This window comes from Rhagoletis pomonella, unplaced genomic scaffold, assembly GCF_013731165.1.
Source record: "Rhagoletis pomonella isolate Grant_MI unplaced genomic scaffold, Rhpom_1.0 Rhpom_scaffold_00010, whole genome shotgun sequence".
Classification (NCBI taxonomy): Eukaryota; Metazoa; Arthropoda; class Insecta; order Diptera; family Tephritidae; genus Rhagoletis; species Rhagoletis pomonella.
This window is the reverse complement of record NW_023458564.1, coordinates 19,237,649-19,256,733: the sequence shown is the minus strand read 5'-3', so window position 1 is coordinate 19,256,733 and position 19,085 is coordinate 19,237,649. Positions and strand designations below refer to the sequence as shown.

Here is a 19,085-nt window from a genome sequence, read left to right as displayed (position 1 = left end):
TAACTTTGAATGTTTTCTTTCGAATACCAAGTGAAATGAATAAATTGAGCAAAAATTAAGTTAATGTAAAGATAGCAAAAAGATATTAAAAAGTTGGTGAAAATTAGGAAAGACACAACAATAAAAATACGGTCTATATATGTTAAAACTATTTATCGTAGTAGTATCGTATGCAATTTTTTGTGTTTTTTTACCTTTTGCTTGCACTTTACAGCTGCAGTGCAATATGCAACAAGATAAGTGTCTACGTACGCACACAAGCACAGCAAACGTACATATATAATATATATATAAGCATTTACAGCAAAAGCTAAGCCACCAACTACAAATGTATAGATACTCTACATACAAATGTATATATACATATATATATATTTATATATACATACGTACGAATGTGTTCATATGTACATACATATCGTCGATGTTTTTGCAAAACCGCCCATCGACTAACTGCAAAACCGCCTACCTTACGACACTCAATTTGAAACAGGATAGCGAAAAAACGGGTTTTCTTTGAAGGCATTGCTTTGACAGGCTGTATTTTATATAGCTATTATTTAACAAATCTATTGTTTTAACAACGATTTTAAGATTTTTATGCATAGATCTCAGGAGTTCAGGGTTACCAAATCTTATTTTTGCCACAACAGCGATTTAGGCTTTAGGATTTTGCAACTGGTCGATGGGCGGTTTTGCAAAAACATCGACGATATATGTACATGTAAATACATATTTAAAGCAGTGCGATCTGAAACAAGGGCGTGCTTTGGAGTTTTAGTTTCTTATTCAAACGCTGCTGTTGCTTGCATGCGAAACTTTATCCGATCATGCGCTTACTTTTGCATTTGTATGCATAAGTGCATTTCGTTGTGGTTTTCTCATTTCTTTTATTGACTCTCTTCATATGTTCCAAAGCTTTTTTTCCACTGAACACATATTTCTGCCGCGGATTTTTGCTTGTGTGGTTTATAACTAGACTATATATGTAGGTATATATGTATGCATTCAAGCATATATTTGAAGATAAATACATGTGTTTGGACATATGTATGTATGCGCTTGTGTATATAAATATCTTTATGATAAAATATAGATTTTTGTGTATAACAATATCAAACGATGCGTGCTCAAGTTTTTAACACTATGTTATTATATTTATATTTTTTATTTCGAAAATGGTTTTATGTGTAGTAATACAATTTAATAAAATCGTTAATATAAAGAAAAAAACAGAAAAATGCTTGCTAACAGTGTGGAGAAGTGTTAAATAAAATTCTCACAAAAATACAAAAACACAGTGCAATAACCAGTCAAGTGAAGCGAATAGCTGTTAAAAGCAACAACAGGAAGGGATTTACGAGAAAAGCAAGCAATACCAGCAGTAGCAACGAAAGACTGAAGTAGCGAACTTGGATTTGAAATACTCATACTGTATCTACAAAAGGGTGCTGCTAATTTGAAAAAAATTTCAGGTAAGTTGAAAAACAAAACTTTGCATCCAACACAACGAATCAAAACAAGAAACAAACAACCGACAAGTGATGAAATCTTGCAAAACCTACCAAATGACACAATAGGCAAATTTGCATTCCTTTCGCCCGCCCGCTTGATTACCGAAATGGCCTTCAAACCAGCTGTGAAATGCAAATTATTCGTAGCAAAATACGCTGTTCGCTGCTGCACTTGTGCCTGCATTATATATTTCTTACACAACAAATACAATAGCCAAAGAATACGAAATCACAAGTCGACACTGTTACATGTGTATGTATATATGTACATACATACGCACTACGTACACACTTAAGCATATTACATGCATGGCTACAAATAATTGCGTATCTTGAAAATTAACATCACTGCGGGCCCTTGCAACATACAAATTACGCACACATTAAAAGTTTCCAAACTTTTCAGGCATTGCTAATTATGCCCCATTGTGTGGCATGTACCAATCGCCCTTCACAACCAATTCAACTCTAAGATATTTTTCGCGTTTTTGTTCTTCGTTTGAACTTAACTTCAAATACCCATAGAAACGTGTTAGTTATAAAAAACTGCAAATTTTAAAGTCAAATATATGTACATACATACATACAAATATACATAAATATATAAATTCAAAATAACAGATGCAATATTAAACACGTTGTAAATATCCATGTCCGTACTTATTTAAGTGTGTATATACCACATATTATGTTTGGCGTGGTGGGCCGCTGTTTTGTGTCAATGTGTGCGCCGGTACCAACTGCTAGCAGCGCGTCATTATCAGCGTTGCCGCTTTGGTAATTTTTTACCAAATCTGGTAATTTGTTTTCCTTTTTAGAACGAGTTTGGTAATTTTTTTAACTTTGGTAATTTTTTTCCTACGTAAGGCTTTTCTCTTAAGTTTTTAATACTAACTTATTACTGATAAAAATTTAGAACTTTGAACCTTCTTACAATTGCACAAAACAAAAAATTTGCATCTTAAGACACCCAAAAATTGAAAGAGCTCTTTAACGTAAAAATTTGACTTGACAAGACAGATCTTTTACACCCCTATTCCGCAACACTTTTGTATACCTTTCACAGTAGAAGAGGGGCTTCCGCCCTCTTCTCCGGCAACAAAAAAAGGAGAATTCTCACTAGTAAGGCTTGTAATCCCTAAGCGTGGCCGAAGGAAGAAGCAAGCTTGACCAGCTAGTGAACCTCACAAAATGCATACTTTCAATGGCTTGGACGAAGCTGGTATTGCATTAACTGGATTGAGAACTACTTCTTCAGGCATAGGAGGAGTTATAGCTTGTGGCTCAAGAATTCAACCAGAAGCTGACATAGATGTGTCCATGGTTACTATGCCCGGCAGCTCCGCAGACCTTTGTGAATACATTGCCATAGCGCGCTCTTACTCTGCTGTTATAATTGCAAATGCATCAGAATCCATAATTTTAATATGGACATGATGAGTATTTTTTTAATTCGGGTTCTAGAATAAGGGCTTTAATATATGTTCGCAATATAGCAATTTAAAGAAACCACCAATTTTTCCCAATATGACGGCTCGATCACAGCGCCTACAGTCCCACAAATCAGGTTTTTGGGTCATTTTTACCTGCTGGAACCAATGGTGAAAGAAAATAACTTTACAGGACTAATTACAATTTTGCAATTAAATACAAATGTGAGCCAATTATAAAATTGTAAAAGTAAATTTCATCTATCGTTTGACGATACATTTGCTGGTTTCATGTTTTAATTAATTTTTTGGTTTTAAGTTACATAAATACTTTATGTAAAAGACTGTATGTTAAACACCTTTTAAATGTTTGTAAATCTCTGAGCGATTTTTTTGTGTTATGTTTTAAAAATATTTGTGAATTGTTATAGTTTGAACACATTGAAAAGGACGACCACAGCTGTAAATTGTTCATCTTCATTATTTAAATGCTCTGTCGATTGTGATATGAATTTTTTGAACCCGGTGGAACTCATATGTCGCTCGAAAAATATGAATAAATCTAAGCTGACGACAATCTCAGTCGTGGTGTAGTTTTTTCGTCGCCAAAATAATTGTCTACATAAGAATACGTGGGAAAATAATTTTGCAGATGTGGTCCATAACTCGTCATTTTCAATTTACTATGTTTATAAAAATTTGTAAATTTTTTTTTAGAGTTTTGGTAACAAATTATAAATCTTTGTGGCAACACTGGTCATCATAGTTATCAAAACCGCAAACGCCTGAAGCAACAGCATTGCCGCTACACACCAGTGGCAACAACACAAAACACTTTCGGCTCCGCCTGCTTTGATGCGCAACAAGAAATTGTAACAAATTTTCGCCAATTTTACTTTCAATTGCAACTCGCTTTCCTTCTCACTTTCATTTGCTGTTTTTCTTCTAGTTACATACTTTTTTCGGTTAGTCGAATATATAAAAAACATATACACATGTTAATACCTATATTCAGTACCTACAACTATTGTTCTCTTTTTTTCAAAAGAGTTTTTGTTACACCTTTTGGGTCATCTTCCATTGTTGTTTCTACCTTACATAGGTGCCTTTTTGAATTCATTCGCATTGTAAAATATTTGATTTTGAACGCTTTTCATAGTTATACTTTCCGTAATTTGATACACTATTGCGTAAGGTCACGTATGTTTTTTATTTTTATTTATACATATGTATATATGTATGTGTGCATGTGTTATTGCAAATTAGCAATAATAACCTTTTAATTGAGTAGTTAAATAATTTGCAGCTCAAAACTTTCTGTAAATATGTTAAAACTATTGTAAAATGCAAGCACAAACACAGATGTGGTTTAAAATTTAGATGTGCCGTTATCTTTTGCATTGTGGACACTAATTATGATTTATTTCCCAAAAATTATGTTAGGTACATTAAACCATACAACACACGTGTTCATATTCCAATTTTCTGCTTAATATTTCCCGTGTACAATTACTGGAGGTTTTCAATTATTACTAACATAAATCTAAAATAAGCTAATAGTAAAAACTAATATTTTTAAAGCAAGCTTTCTAAATATGAACCAAATTGGACTATAAATACGGGGTTTTCAAATAACTCAACTCCTGCGCCACCTATCGGATTAACGTATTCGTTATTTCGTATTACATTAGTTGCGTTTTTTTACTCATTTGCAGTAAAAGTTTTTACGAATTTTCATGTTTTGGCGTTTTCGTACGCAAAAACTTGCAAGGTAGGGGAAATTGAGAGAGCGAAAAATTACAGTTGAAGTTGCAAGTTTTTACTGGATTTTACTGGATAAATTTTTACTTGTAAGAATTTGCCAGTACGAAAAACAGCTGATCGCATGTTGCTGGATGAAATTTAAACTAATAAGGAAACTGTTTGTGGCTTTTTATTGTGGAAATTCACAAAATAAACATATTTAAATATAAAATATATTGTTTTATTAGGAATTTGCTGCGAATAAACAACCAATTTATCAGCTGTTCATGAAACTTGCAAATTATTACTGGAAAAGCGTTCACGTACTTTTTTGCAAATTTTTTCTATGAGAGCGAATTCTTAGAAATAAAGTTACTGGAGAGTTGCTGGCAAGTTACTGGATAATTTGTAAAAAAAACACAACTATTGTCATCGGGTTCTGAGCCAACTGTGAAGTTTCAAGTCTGTAGGTCATCGGAATGTTGGTCAAAATTTGATTGCAAGATTTGCTCCTAAGAAACATACATACATATATACAGAGTAATTTAAATCAAATAAAACACCTCTTTGAGGTAAAAGTTTCGAGTGACGAAAGCTGAACTAGAAACACAAAATTTATGATATCAATTTCGTGACGAAAATTATACTCATTTTTTGACTGCCTTTGAAACGTACGGAAAATCTTTTTTATTCATACGAATCGTTGCATAAGTTCTGTTTTTTACTTTGTGTTTCTAGCAGAAATCGCAACGTTCCGAATAAATAAAAATAGATTTTCCGTACGTTTCAAAGGCAGTAAAAAAAATGCGTATAATTTTCGTCACGAAATTGATACCATAAATTTTGTGTTTCTAGTTCAGCTTTCGTCACTCGAAACTTTTACCTCAAAGAGGTGTTTTATTTGATATCAATTATTTTGGGGTAGCAAATTTAAAATCGACCAAAATACAAACAATAATCTAAATGTTTTATTTTTCTCAAATAAATTGCTAAAAATGTTATCTAAATCTAAATTATATATTCAAATCGATGTGTCCATTGAAACACATAATTTTTCGAATTTTTTTTTATTCGAAAAAATTAAAAATTAAAAATATAAGAAATGATAAAAACTTATCAACTTGGTACCAACTATGGATACAATATACAACTATATTCGTATGATAGTCTCGTAGTTTATTTTTGTTAAGATTTCTACCGGGTGTGGGGCGCACACATGTGCTCTTTTTAAGAAGTTTTACTTCTATTACGTGTACGATGTTGCACTCGTGCTACTAAACTAATGCTTTTTTCTCAAGTAGTTTTGCTCAGTGGCAATTTATACATATGTATGTAAGTAGTAGCGGCACACTGGGTGAACTAAATGCACTCATACATACATATTTATGTACAACTATAGGTAATATTGTACGCGTCTTCCCAGGTAGGTTAAGTGCTCTAAAATACACACAAATTGTGGTTTCCAAGACATTTAGGAAGTGATTAGCACAGCTGCATCATTCAACTTGTCAACTCGCGGAAAATTCCCCGATTTTCAGAGAAATTCGGTTTAAGTAGCAATCGGGGAATGGGCAATTTTTTTGGGGAACTGGGTAAGTTATTTTTATATCTTAAAATAACCAAATTAGACGGATATGTTAATTTTTAACCATTTGACCCTTTTTGGAGCGACATTTTTTCAATTTGAATCGCAATATCTCCACAACAAGAGTTTTCCCAGATATAAGCTGTATACCAGATCAAAGCTAAGATTCTGGACTAGATTTGTAGAAACCTAGAATAAAATCGACTGACCAGTTTTTGAGAAAATGCCCGAATGGTATATTTTCAGCAGCCCGATTTTTAGTTTTCGGGCGATAACGTTATGACATATTAATATTTTATAAACAAAAAATATAGAGATAGATAGATAGCCTTTTTGAAGACCCTTCTTCTGATATCCACATCAATGACATGGGCTGAGTAGTGCGGCCTCAGTGGTAGTTTAAAAAATTGGCTTTTCTCGAATTTCAGACAGCAGCCACGCCCACAAAGGCACACGAATCAAAACATCCTAGAACAAAACCTTCTTAGTTTTTTTGTACTTTAATTCCTGAAAGTCTGAAAAAAAATTAAATGATGGTACGTACAGACGCCACATACATACCAAAGCATCTCCTAGTGGAGACACGAACCAAAACACATTTACCTCTATATCTTTCCAACTAGTAGCCGGAACTTAATATATAAGGTATTGTTTGAAAGGTATTGGCCTATAGAATAACACTAAATATGTTGGGAGTATCCACATGCCCCCTTAAACCGCCAAAAGCAAAAAAACGTTTTTTGTTTCGCAACACTTTAGCCTAATTTTTAAGAATCCGGCTATTCGTTTATGAAGATTGAATACATTTTCTGGACGCACTCTGCAAGACCTTTTCAACGATATCTCAAACATGTCGATTGGACGTCTGGATAAAAACTTCCAAATCTCGTGTATATATAAGCGAGTCATTTCAGCATGCTACTGTGGCTGCTTTCGTCACTCGCGGCACTGCCGTTCGCTGTGATACATAGTACATACATATATATGTATTTAGATTTGATCTAACCCTAGTATTTGTGTATTAGGAAGTTATTAGAATCCATCGCATCGCATTACAGAGTAGCCCCCAGATAGGAGCTTTAAAACTATTAAATTCGAGTATACACAACTCTGGAATACCCCTATTTGTAACTTTGACTTTTATTTTTGCCTGAAAAAATAAAACGCAACAATTACCGATTATTTTCTGCTCAAAAAAAGGCAAATTTTAACTTTTATTTTTGCCTTAAAAAATAAAAAGCAAAATTACCCGGTTTTATTTGCTCAAAATAATAAAAGTCAAAGAATAGCGTAAATTGTTTGCTTTTTATAAAATATATAATCGGTACGGTCTCTGGTTTCTTTTAAATGATTTCGTTTTGGTACTTGTTTATTGAATTAATGGAATTTTTCTGCAAATTACCGTTATTAGTACGGTGACCATCCGTTCTGTTTTTTGCAGGACCGTACTGTTTTTCAAAGGTCGGTCCTGCGTAGTTTTTCAAACCTGAAAAACCTAAAAATGTACTGATTTTTTCCAAGTGTCCTGCATTTGTCCCGCATTTTATTCGTTATTTTAAAATTATCGGACAATGGATGGATTTTTTCAAAAAAGTGTTTTTTGGTACTTTGCGTGCGTGTAAGCTATTGTAATTATGATATGTTTTACTATACTTTTATAAATATTCATGTAAAAAAAGATTAATATCAATGAAGAAAACGTGATTCATTTTTAAAGCTTAAAATGTAATAAGAATTTAGAATCATAAATACTCTTTTGATATTTTTATACTACGTAAATATATGTATGTAGGCATATTTTTGAAAAATTGTCCTTCATTTTGAATCCATATTTATGGTCACCGTAGTTATTAGGGAAGGGGACGTGGTTACTGTACCTGTATCTATCTCGATTCTTTCAGACTGTTACAAACAACCGTTATACGACCAAAGCTAATATACGTGGGCCAGCGGGCACCGATATCCCGCGCCTATTTCTAGTAACTACTAGCATTGGTTTGGAATCAATTAGATTTCACCTGACTTGAACACAAATAAGTAGTCTCTGGGTAAAGTTTTCCATCATCATTTTCCTCCAGTGGATAAAGATAAGATTCTACAAGGAATACTGAAGCGGCAGTACCATCATAGCAACTGATTTGATTTTTTTTTTAACTTGTTTTTAATTAATCGTCGTAAAATCTTAAGCTTAACATTTTTTATGTAAAATAATGATTAAAATGGTTTTAGAGGATTTCTAGCTACACCGAAATGTTTTGCATTTACATAAGCGTATGCATTTACATATATTCCTCTTAATGACTTCATTTTTTCCCGCTTATTTATTTATTTACGAAACACTCTCGATTTAATTTCGAATATCAATGGGATGGATGCTACGAGTATAAGTTCACTAACATAAAGCAAATAAATATATACTACAAACTTAATATATGTAATTTGGCCATTGCATTGGCCACATAAAGACAAATTAAATATGTCAACATAAGTATGCAAGCAGGTTGGCAGACATCACAGTCTTTAGTAGAATAATGGATAAAAAATGTTCCAACCTAATAAATTAATAAATTAAACGGGCAAACCAGTTGCTGGAAGCTGCAAGAACAGAACTTGGAAACAACACTTTTCAAAAATATTGGCCTACTTGTACATACCCTGCAGAAAATCTAACTAACCCAGAACTAGCGTAGAACTAGACCTTTTGCCGACAGTACTAGTTCTAGCTCAATGCCCAATCAATGCATTCAACTGTTCAGTTTTACACGGCAATGTCATTGACGGTGACAATTGTCGCCCAGTGCATTACTTTGCCACTAGTTTTTAATCGGTTCCATTTTGGACAGTTTTTGTTTGTATAAGAAAACGTTTTTAATATTCGATTTTTGGATATTTTTCTCGTTTGCTCCCTTTGTTTTACAGATTCCATTTTAGCTACATAGTTTGTAAAAAAAAAAATATTGTAAGCGGAACGCAACAATTTAAATTCATTAAATCTAACAACTCACAAATTGCCTCCACCGCGACTTGAACTCGCGACCAATGATGTTTGAGTCGGAGGTCTTCTCGCTGAGCTACTTTCATATTGTACGAGAATTGCAAATTTGTACACTTACACTGCAATTTTCAATTGTCCCGCTCTGCAGCCGTTTTGCACTAGTTCAGAGATAGTTCTGATATATGTAGTTCGGAACTAGTGCTTTGTCAGACTGTCTCTAAATTTTACTTCCAATACTTGTTCTTACTTACAAATTCATACATACATATACATATATTGGTTTTTTGGCTGGTAAGTAGATATGTATGTGCTTTGAGTTACGTGTTCAGCTGGTGGTTGTGCGAATAGCACAAGTCGACCGCTTTTGCCTCTGCGCTTCCTTTTCGTAAACCACAACTGCTGATGGCTACTCCTCAGGCGTTTCACGTTTAACGAGTCATAATTAATTAGCATCTGTTACCATCTTTATTACCATATTTGATAGGAGGCAAACATGTTTCCAACGAGCATAACTTTTTGTTGTTCTATTCATCTATCGGACTACTTTTAGTACCGCTGCTCTAAGACGAATATACATAGCATATCAGATTTCAAGGTCGTCATCGTCATCAGTTGACACTTTTTGAATTTCTCTTAAAACATTATGGCCTTTCGATAAATCTGCAAGTAAATGTTGGCTGCGAGTGCTAAAATTACGTGACACTCATTTTCTGTCTAGCTTTGTTGAAGGAGATTATATTATAACAGATAACAAGAATATATATATAACAAGAATAACAGATAATAGATAACAAGAAAAAAATAAAATTGATATTTGGATATGTTATGTTATGGTATGGTGTGATGTTATTGTATGTAATATTATGTTACCTTATATTATGTTATGCTATTTTATGTTATGTTAGGTTATGCTAAGTTATGTTATAATAAGTTATGTTACTTTATTTTGTGTTATGCTATGTCAGGTTTTACTATTTATGTTTGGTTTTTTTATCCAACGCAATTCACCTCAACTCACCCCAGCTCATTTCAAATCACCTCTTATCAACTGGTCTCAGTTCACCTCAACTCACCTTAACTCAGCTCATCCCAACTGACTTCATTTCAACTCAGCTTACTTTAACTAATGTAATTTCACCACAACTACCCTTATCTCATCTCAACTCGTGTCAACTCACGTTAACCTATCTAATTTCACCTTATCTGAACTCACTTTACTTCAATTCACTTGATCTTAACTTAACTCAACTCAGATCAGCTCAGTTCACCTTAACTCACCTCAACTCCTTACTTTTAGTGGCTGAATTTCAACCGCTGGGCGAACACTAGTAATTATTATTATTACCGAGAAAATTTCAAAATGCTTTCGTGAAGTTATTGATTAAAGTCAATATACAAAACTGGCTTTAAACTAAAAATTACACATATAAGAAAATAACAAATATTTTTAGTGTCATCAATGCACGCCTTATAAAAAACCCCTAACGATATCTCGCACAAAACAATTTTTTTGCCTGTATGATCAACTAAAAAAAAACAGTTTTCACGTAACTTGGCAGTCTAGCAACATTATTCTCCTTATTTGAAATCATTTACCCCATCGTATGATGTGCCCTTTAGCAAATTGATTAGGTTTTTTTTTTATTTGTATTTTTTGCCGTTGCTCATGAAAATAAATAAATGCCCCTACATTTGATGAAGTCAAAAGTGATTGCATTAACGCAACAATCGCTGAAATTACATACGCCCGGTAATTGTAAATACACTAATACATTACGCAGCAGTAATTTCAAGAAATAAATGAACTTACGTCGAACTACAAAGAAAATTGATTGCATAAGAATTTGACTTACATATTGTACACGCATACATGAATTATGACCGATACTTTCATTTCTTGTAACTTTAATGAATTTTTAATATGTATATATGTAACCAATAAGCAACGGTCAAATGACGAACAAGCCAAGCAACACTGCGTTTAAGTATTAAGAGACTGCACAACAAAGTTCAAATTGAATTTCCAAAGTTTTGAAATTAAGTATTTCATAATCCGCACTCTAATCCTTCATTCACACTTGCAAGGACCTTTGAAGGACTATGAAACTGGACAGTAGTTCTCTCTACTTAACCCACTTTTCGGCGTTAGTTTTCTTATACATACCCTGTAGTCAAATGTACTAGTTGTAAACTACCTCACAACTAGTATGAACCGCATGCCTAACTAGTCAGCCAGCTATCCATGCAATCAACTGGTATTTTTAACATGAGGATGTCCTACGAGATGGCAATTGTCAGATTTTGGTCAGAAATATACCAGTCTCATACTAGTTCAAAATAGGTAGAACAATACTAGACCAATTATGGACCAAGACCACTACTTTGGAAGTCAAAAAATAAAATGAATTCATGAATATACAATAAAAAACGTTTGATTAAGTACACTTTAATACATTACAAATTTTTATGTAGCAGCCTTAGATTTGCCAATAATTATTACATTTCAAATGCATTTTTCATTAAACGCTATTAAAAGTAAAAGCTTTCAAGTACAATAAATACTATATTTTTAGCTTTTTTAATAATATTGAATATGGAAAAGAAACCATTTTAGTTAAAAATAAAACGAACTAAAATAAAGATAGAAGGTTTTATTGAAATAAATTATATTCATTAACTTTGCACATTTCAGTTCTTTCTTTTTAAAATTTTTTAAAAGTAATAATTAATGTTTAAAATTAGAGATTTGGATAAGAATAAAATAAATAAATAATTGAAGCAGTTATTAAATATTCTTAAATTTTGCCTATACTTGGCTTATTGTTTGGGAATTGAAATTTATCAAATAAGTATATTGATCGTGTAATTAAAAAAGTCAAAGATAATTGAAAATACTCAAAAATAACAAAATAATGGTGTAATTAAAATTAACGAATTAATTAAACATTTTTGTTTAAGTAATTAATTATTAATCATTAAAAAGGTGCTAATATCGGTATTTAATCATTAAGCGGTTATCCAAAAAAACATGCTTTAATTAATAATCATTATTTAACAGGTATGGTATAATGGCGAGTACGTACTCGCTTTAATGGTTTACAATATACCCAAATAAAATTTATAATATTTAGTGTACTCTATTGTATTAAACTGTCGAAGGCAAATAAAACAGGACATGAATAAATAATTTTGTACTTGGTACAAGTCTGGTAATTTTCGAACTAGTTCGGTTTCAGTCAGGAAATTCTAGTTGTAAGCTAGTATTTTTCCTGACTAGTTTGGGGTTTCACTGCAGGGTACTTATGTATATGTATGTATGTATTATTTATTTATTTATGTATATAACATCAAATTTATTGACGAATTTAAGAGCAATGGCCACTAAGCCCTTCATCTCTTATATGCATATTTTTAAGTTATTGACAGAATTGAATAAAACTATGAAACGAGTAATTTAAAATTACAATTTTATGCGATGGAATTTTCCATAGAAAGTAACGGTAGAAAAGAGTTTTTGGCTATTCATTCTATTTTACAGCTGACCATGGTGAAACATTCTACTTTGCATGCTCCGTAATGAATCAAAGCAGCGAAATTAATAAAATATTGTGAAACATTATGCTCTGCATTGGGTCGGATGTATTGAGAATTGGAGATATAAGCTGACTTCCAAAACGTACCAATACAATGTTTGGATACCGTTCTTCTGCGGTATTTAAATTGTTTTTTTTTATGCAGAATTGTGAAACACTACAATCACATACATTGAATATTTTGAATACTGAATAAAAGAATGAATATACTTTCGTAATCTTCTCCCCATTTTCTCGACACCAATCGCAACTGAAAACCCAAGAAGCATCAACTTTGTTTCTGATGCGTTGATTACTCTTGTGATGCGTTTTTGTTACTTTTCGGATGCGTTTTGGAAAATTGTACATTGTCAACATTTTGTAGTTCGACGTTATGGAACATTATACTTTGTACGTATACAATGCAATTGACGTTTTGCAAGTCAGCCACATTTTCTCTCCCTCAACAAACTGCTAAAATTCATAAAGGAGTTTGGTAAGCTTGCAGAGGAGCAATTAACCCCCACCCAACTTAGTATATATCCCTTTCCTCAAAATTCTGTCTCCTGGCCTTAAGTACAATGAGCAATATGCCTGAGTGTTTGGAAAAAATTGTTTCTTGATTTTTCTGGCCACCCACAATTCGATTCCATTCCAAGCACTGTGAATCCGACCTTAACAGATCATTTCTGCACATTACAGAAGATTTTGTGACCGGAATATTTTATTATTAAAAAATGTTACCAGTTCTTTTCGCCGCGATTCTAGGTACGTTGGTAATGCGGTTAAAATATTCAGCAATTCAGCTGTGAAAAATTGTGAAAATTCTGACATTGTATATTTCACGGGCCGATATTTTTTTATCAGCTTATGAGATGGTAACAAAATTTACCGGCTACAAGAGTACACAGAATGCGAAAAGGGTTTAGAAACTGACAGGAACTTTATTTGCCGGTTACAAAATTTGTATTACCAGCGCAGAATAGACCTGTAAGACTCACATACTTCCTATTTCATATTTCATTTCACACCACCAAACTGGGATAAAAATGCAAAAAACGAGTGGCTTGGAACTTGAACTATTTGATATCATTTGTAAAACTCCAATTGATAAAAGCTTATCTGGGATATCGCTAAAACCATCGTAGTCCGATTTTCGTAAAATTTACGAAAATGCGATCACTGAATCCGAACTGCTAGGAACGTATGCACTCAAAATATATGCAACGTTCGCAGCTATTCGGATTCAGTACTAGCATTATCGTAGATTTCACAAAAAATCTAACTACAATGGATTCAGTGTTAGCTCTGTATAGCTTATCCTGTGATCTAATAGACCTGAAGCCGTATACATACATACATCCACTCAAATCTCACGGTTGGCATGTTATTTTCTTTCTGCATGTTATAGTTAATCTCTTGGAACATCATATTGGATACTTATAGCAAGACCACCAACAACGATTACAATACGCTATTCGTTTTACACAATTAGCTGCACAAATTAATTTTCTAGTTAATGTTTTGATGTCGGATGAAGGGCATTTCCAAGCAAAACTGTAGATTGTGGGGCTCTGAAAATCTAAGGGCGACACGCCAGCCTCAGCTACACCCATCCGCATGCACTGTTTGGTGCGGTGTTATGGCCGAAAAAGTTATCGGCTCATATTTCTTTGAGAATGAGAATGAAACACCAGAAACGATTTCTGGGGCTTCTTACAGAACAATGATTGACAACTTTTTGTGGCCAACGGCAGTTTAGTATCCTAATTTGTGGTACCAACAAGATAAAGTGACTACGCACACTGCTAGGCAAACTATGGACCTATTACCTATGGATGGTGGGTCTTATTTGTCCCACCCTGTATACCGACTCGTGCGCCACCTATCAGTAAAATTTTTAGTGGAATTATTCTTTTTCATGTAGCGAATATACGTTTTAAATATGAACCAAATCGGACTATAAATACGGGGTTTTCAAATATCTCGACTGCTGAGCCACTTGTTTCCGAAAATTACGCAAACGAAGGTGATGCCAACGAATATTTAGTATGAAGAATTTTTGGTTTTACTACTAATATAACTAAAAACTGTAGAGTGAGCAACATTCTGCACAAGTAAAGGAGCCGATTTTATGTGTGGGAGCGAGAAGACTCTTTTATTACAAAACCTTTCTATTATTGAATCATGGTGTTTTACAGTGCCATATTTCATACGAATTACAGATTAATAAAAGTTTGCCATATTTCATAATAATTACATAATGATAAAATGTTGGTATCTTAAAGAATATATGTATACTAATCAGTTGTTAAACGAGTTTTTGAACATTTCATATATTTTCAGTTGAAGAAAGAAATAGTAAAGTGGGAAACAAAAATTTGTATTAAGATGGTCGATTGAAGCGCTTTGGACTAGTTTCCGATTTTAGTTTTCTTGACAAAGAATTCCACATCTGTACGGCTCTAACAAAAAACACTCTTGATGTAACTGAATACTTAAAATAAGGTACGATAAGATTGCATTTGCGAGTTGACTGTGCAAACGTCAGTTTCGAAAAGAGGTATTTCGGGTAAAGGCTGTAGATTACTTTATACATGAATAACACCTAACGACGGTCAAAGAGTATAGATATGCTGCAGTCAAGAATATTTGTCGAAAACTCGGAGATGCGATCAAATTTACGCTTAAGATATATATATCTAGCGGCATTGTTAAATAATAATTGATATTTTCCGAGGGATTCTTTATCCAGACAACTACGTATATATTAACTCGTGGTACGATATTATTGGTACCAATAGCGTTTTAAAGAGCTTAAGTTTAACACCTTGGGAAATGAGGTACGCTGTTTTCCATAATTGCCTCAGTACAGAATACATTCAGCTGACTGATGCGTTAACACAGCTGAATAACACCGGACCAAGAATAGAGCCTTGCGGTACACCCGATTTTACTGGTGTTAAGCTAGAGCGGTTACCCCTAGAAACAACCCTTTTTTGTCTATTAGTCAAATAGCTTTCAATTAGTTTCACTGCATCATTGCTGAATCCGTAATATGTGTCTAGCTTTTAAATGAGGATTCTATGGAAAACAGTGTCAAAAGCTTTCGAAATTCCAATAAAGTGGGGATTGTTACGGTGCCTTTATCGAAGGATGGTCGAACGTCCTCCATGGCTTTGAGCATAGCGGTTGAGCAACTATGTACCCTGCGATATGCCCATTGATTTTCAGATAAAATGTCTTTTTCTATCAGGTACTTCATCATTTGATTCAGTAATACTTTTCCGAAAATCTTTGATAAAGACGGTAGAATGCTGAGTGGCCGAAAATCACAGGGTTGTGAGGCATTACTTCTTTTCGCAGCGGGTATAATATTAGCCACTTTCCAGGCATCAGGAATTCTAAGTGAAGTTAGCGAAAAACTTATAATATGCAAACCTATAAAAAATATTGGCTTATTTTCAGAAAAATTAACAGTTTATTTGACTCTCTCTCAAAGTTTTATTTGGCAAAAAATTCGTGATCAGCATGTCTAAAATCCTAATCAGGGGTATTTTTAAAAAGATTGTCTTATTTTTAGAAAGGTTCACTGTCCATTTGAGAGCTGTCTACAGTCAAGGTTTTAATTTGACATAATGTTCGTGATCAGCTTGTCTAAAATCCTAATCAGTGGTATTTTCAAAAAGATTTTCTAAATTTTAGAGAAATTGGAACTTGATTTGACAGCTGTCAACTGTCAAACTATACATTTTATGGCATATTCGGATATGCTTACAACAATACTGCGATCCCGCAGTTTTATTATAGTCGTAAAAGCGCTTTTAATTTTTCATGTAAAACATGGCTTCTCCGACCACTGTGAGCCGGTCATAAACGAATTTTCTCTCCAATTTCAATTATAAAAATTACTTTTTTATTGCACATTCAAAATCTTACTTAAATTTAAATGTGTAGTAGGTTGCTATTAAAAATAGTAGATATACATTTCGCTAGTTTTTCCTGGAAGGCATTATGACTGAAGAAAATCCATGAATTTCCGGTAGCAAAGCTGTCGACGCTTTTACACTTCCAGTAACTAGCGAAGGGCCAATTTGCAACTGTCTGAGAGTACCTTTGAGCTGCCGGTAGCGGGTCATAAACTACTGAAGACAATGAAAAGCTACATTTAATATGTGTGCATGTAAATAAGTAGGTATTTGTCTTCACATTTGTGTACGTACATATACATATGATTGTATTAATACAAAGTGTATACACATTTTTAACGAGCTAACAAAGGGGCTTGCTGACTGCAAGACGGCGGACATCAGTCACAAACTTGAACCTATAAATTTTCGAACGTTTCCCAAAGCGACTTAACATTTTCGAGTTTTGTAGCCATGGGCAATAGGGCAATTTTTTTGGTGCTAGCTCAATAATGCCAGCGTCACCTTTGGTGTCAGCGCAATAGCGCAGTGTACTGAATTGAACACGGCGGCATCTGAGTGTCACCACAGTACCCATCGTCAAGCAAGCGGTTTGATCAAACTTCAACATAGCGGCCAGAATATCAAAAAATTTTGATTTTTATTAAAATTACCTTCAGCGGCTCGTCAAACCCCATACACAACACAAATGGCTTGCAGCAAATGGATATTTCGCTTGGTTTGTCACGCCGCTTATGTCGTGTATTTCGCTCTTAAGCGTAGTTCCCCAGTACGTTTTGTCAACGACGACGATGAATTAGAAAATTTTCAGAAAAATAGCCGAAAACATACTCTTTTCACAACCATTTTCGGTACTTTTGTAGACCTAACCCGCGCTTCATCCACTTTTCTTCCCTATTTCGGATTAATTTTCAAATTTTTTGGCTTGCTGGGCTATTCTCGTAACAAGCGCAGCAGCTTCGCGCACGTGTATTCTTTGAAACTTCACAATCACACTGCGAAAGAGCGAATCAACACAATTTTAGAGGCCGTCGAGAACGAACTTATAAAAAGTGTGAAAACTTGTGATTTTTTTAGTTTTCAACTTGACGAAAGTATCGACGTAGTGGGACTTAATGTTCTTCTCGTGTTATTGAGGTACTCATTCGCAATTCAAATCGAAGAAGAACATCTGATGAGCGAAGTACTTGAGACTTACACCACTAGCAACGAAATTTTTATAGCTATTGACAAATTTGTACAGAAAACTGGTGTGTGGATATTTGCGGTGGTTGGAAAAACGAAAGGAGCGATGTCTAGGATGAAAAAAGAGGCATAAAACGCCACGAGAAGTCACTGTATGATCCGTCGCTATTCCCTGGCGACTAGAAAGATGCCGCCACTAGATTTAAAACCCGTATTCGATGACGCTGCGAAGATAAGAGAGGCCTGTGAAATTAAAATACATCTTTGGTTTTTTCTGGCACGTCGAGATTTTTTATTGGTGAAATGTATATTTTAGAATTTCTAGCAATTTGCATGAAACCCCTATAAATAAACATAGTAAATCAGAAAAACGTATGTAACTTCGAGGTTAACGCTAAGAAAATTGATAACAGGCGGTTTCACCTTCAATTTAAATGGAAAATGATTTTTTATTTTCTGTCAATTTCCTTATAAAATTTAAATCATTTTTCACTTAAATTGCTTTCGTGAAATTGGCTTTAAAAGTTATTTTCTTAGTGTTAACGCGCATTATCAGCGTTAATTTGGAAGGTTTAGAAAAATCTAATATTTTCCCAACATTGACTCTGAGGATGTCTACAGCTGGATAACAAACTCATGTTTCATGTGACCCGAAAAAAACTGCCGAGATGACAAATTAAGCTTTTGAAAACCTTCTGGACATCAGTGAAAACAGCACTTTGAATATTAAATAATACGAAGAGAGCCAAGAGAGTTCTGGATGCAAGTGTATGCAGAAAACACTGCTGTTGATAAGATTGCATTAAAACTACTAGTGCATTTTCAACAAATGCTTACATAAACAAGAACTATTTAAGCAAAAAAACAAAACCGACTTCAATTCCCATATAAAAATTTAAGATTATCGTTAATCTCTTCATGATCCAATGAGCGGATGTAAACCAAATTAGAATGGGTCCCTCACAGGTGGAACACCTTTTCTTAAAAAAAAGTTATAGTAATCGGTTAACGTGGTCAACGTTATGCGGTGCCATACATACAAAAAAACATAATAATATTAAAAAATATTTCGACGAATTGATAACTGTAGGTATTTATTTTAAATAACAAAACTTATTTTATTTTCTGTTGT

General features: G+C 33.6%; 1 protein-coding gene across 1 annotated transcript in view; it reads left to right on the top strand.

Moving 5' to 3' along the window:
- Window positions 1-19,085, top strand: part of LOC118746535 — a 45,432-nt gene that overhangs the window by 340 nt on the left and 26,007 nt on the right. The window lies entirely within an intron of this gene.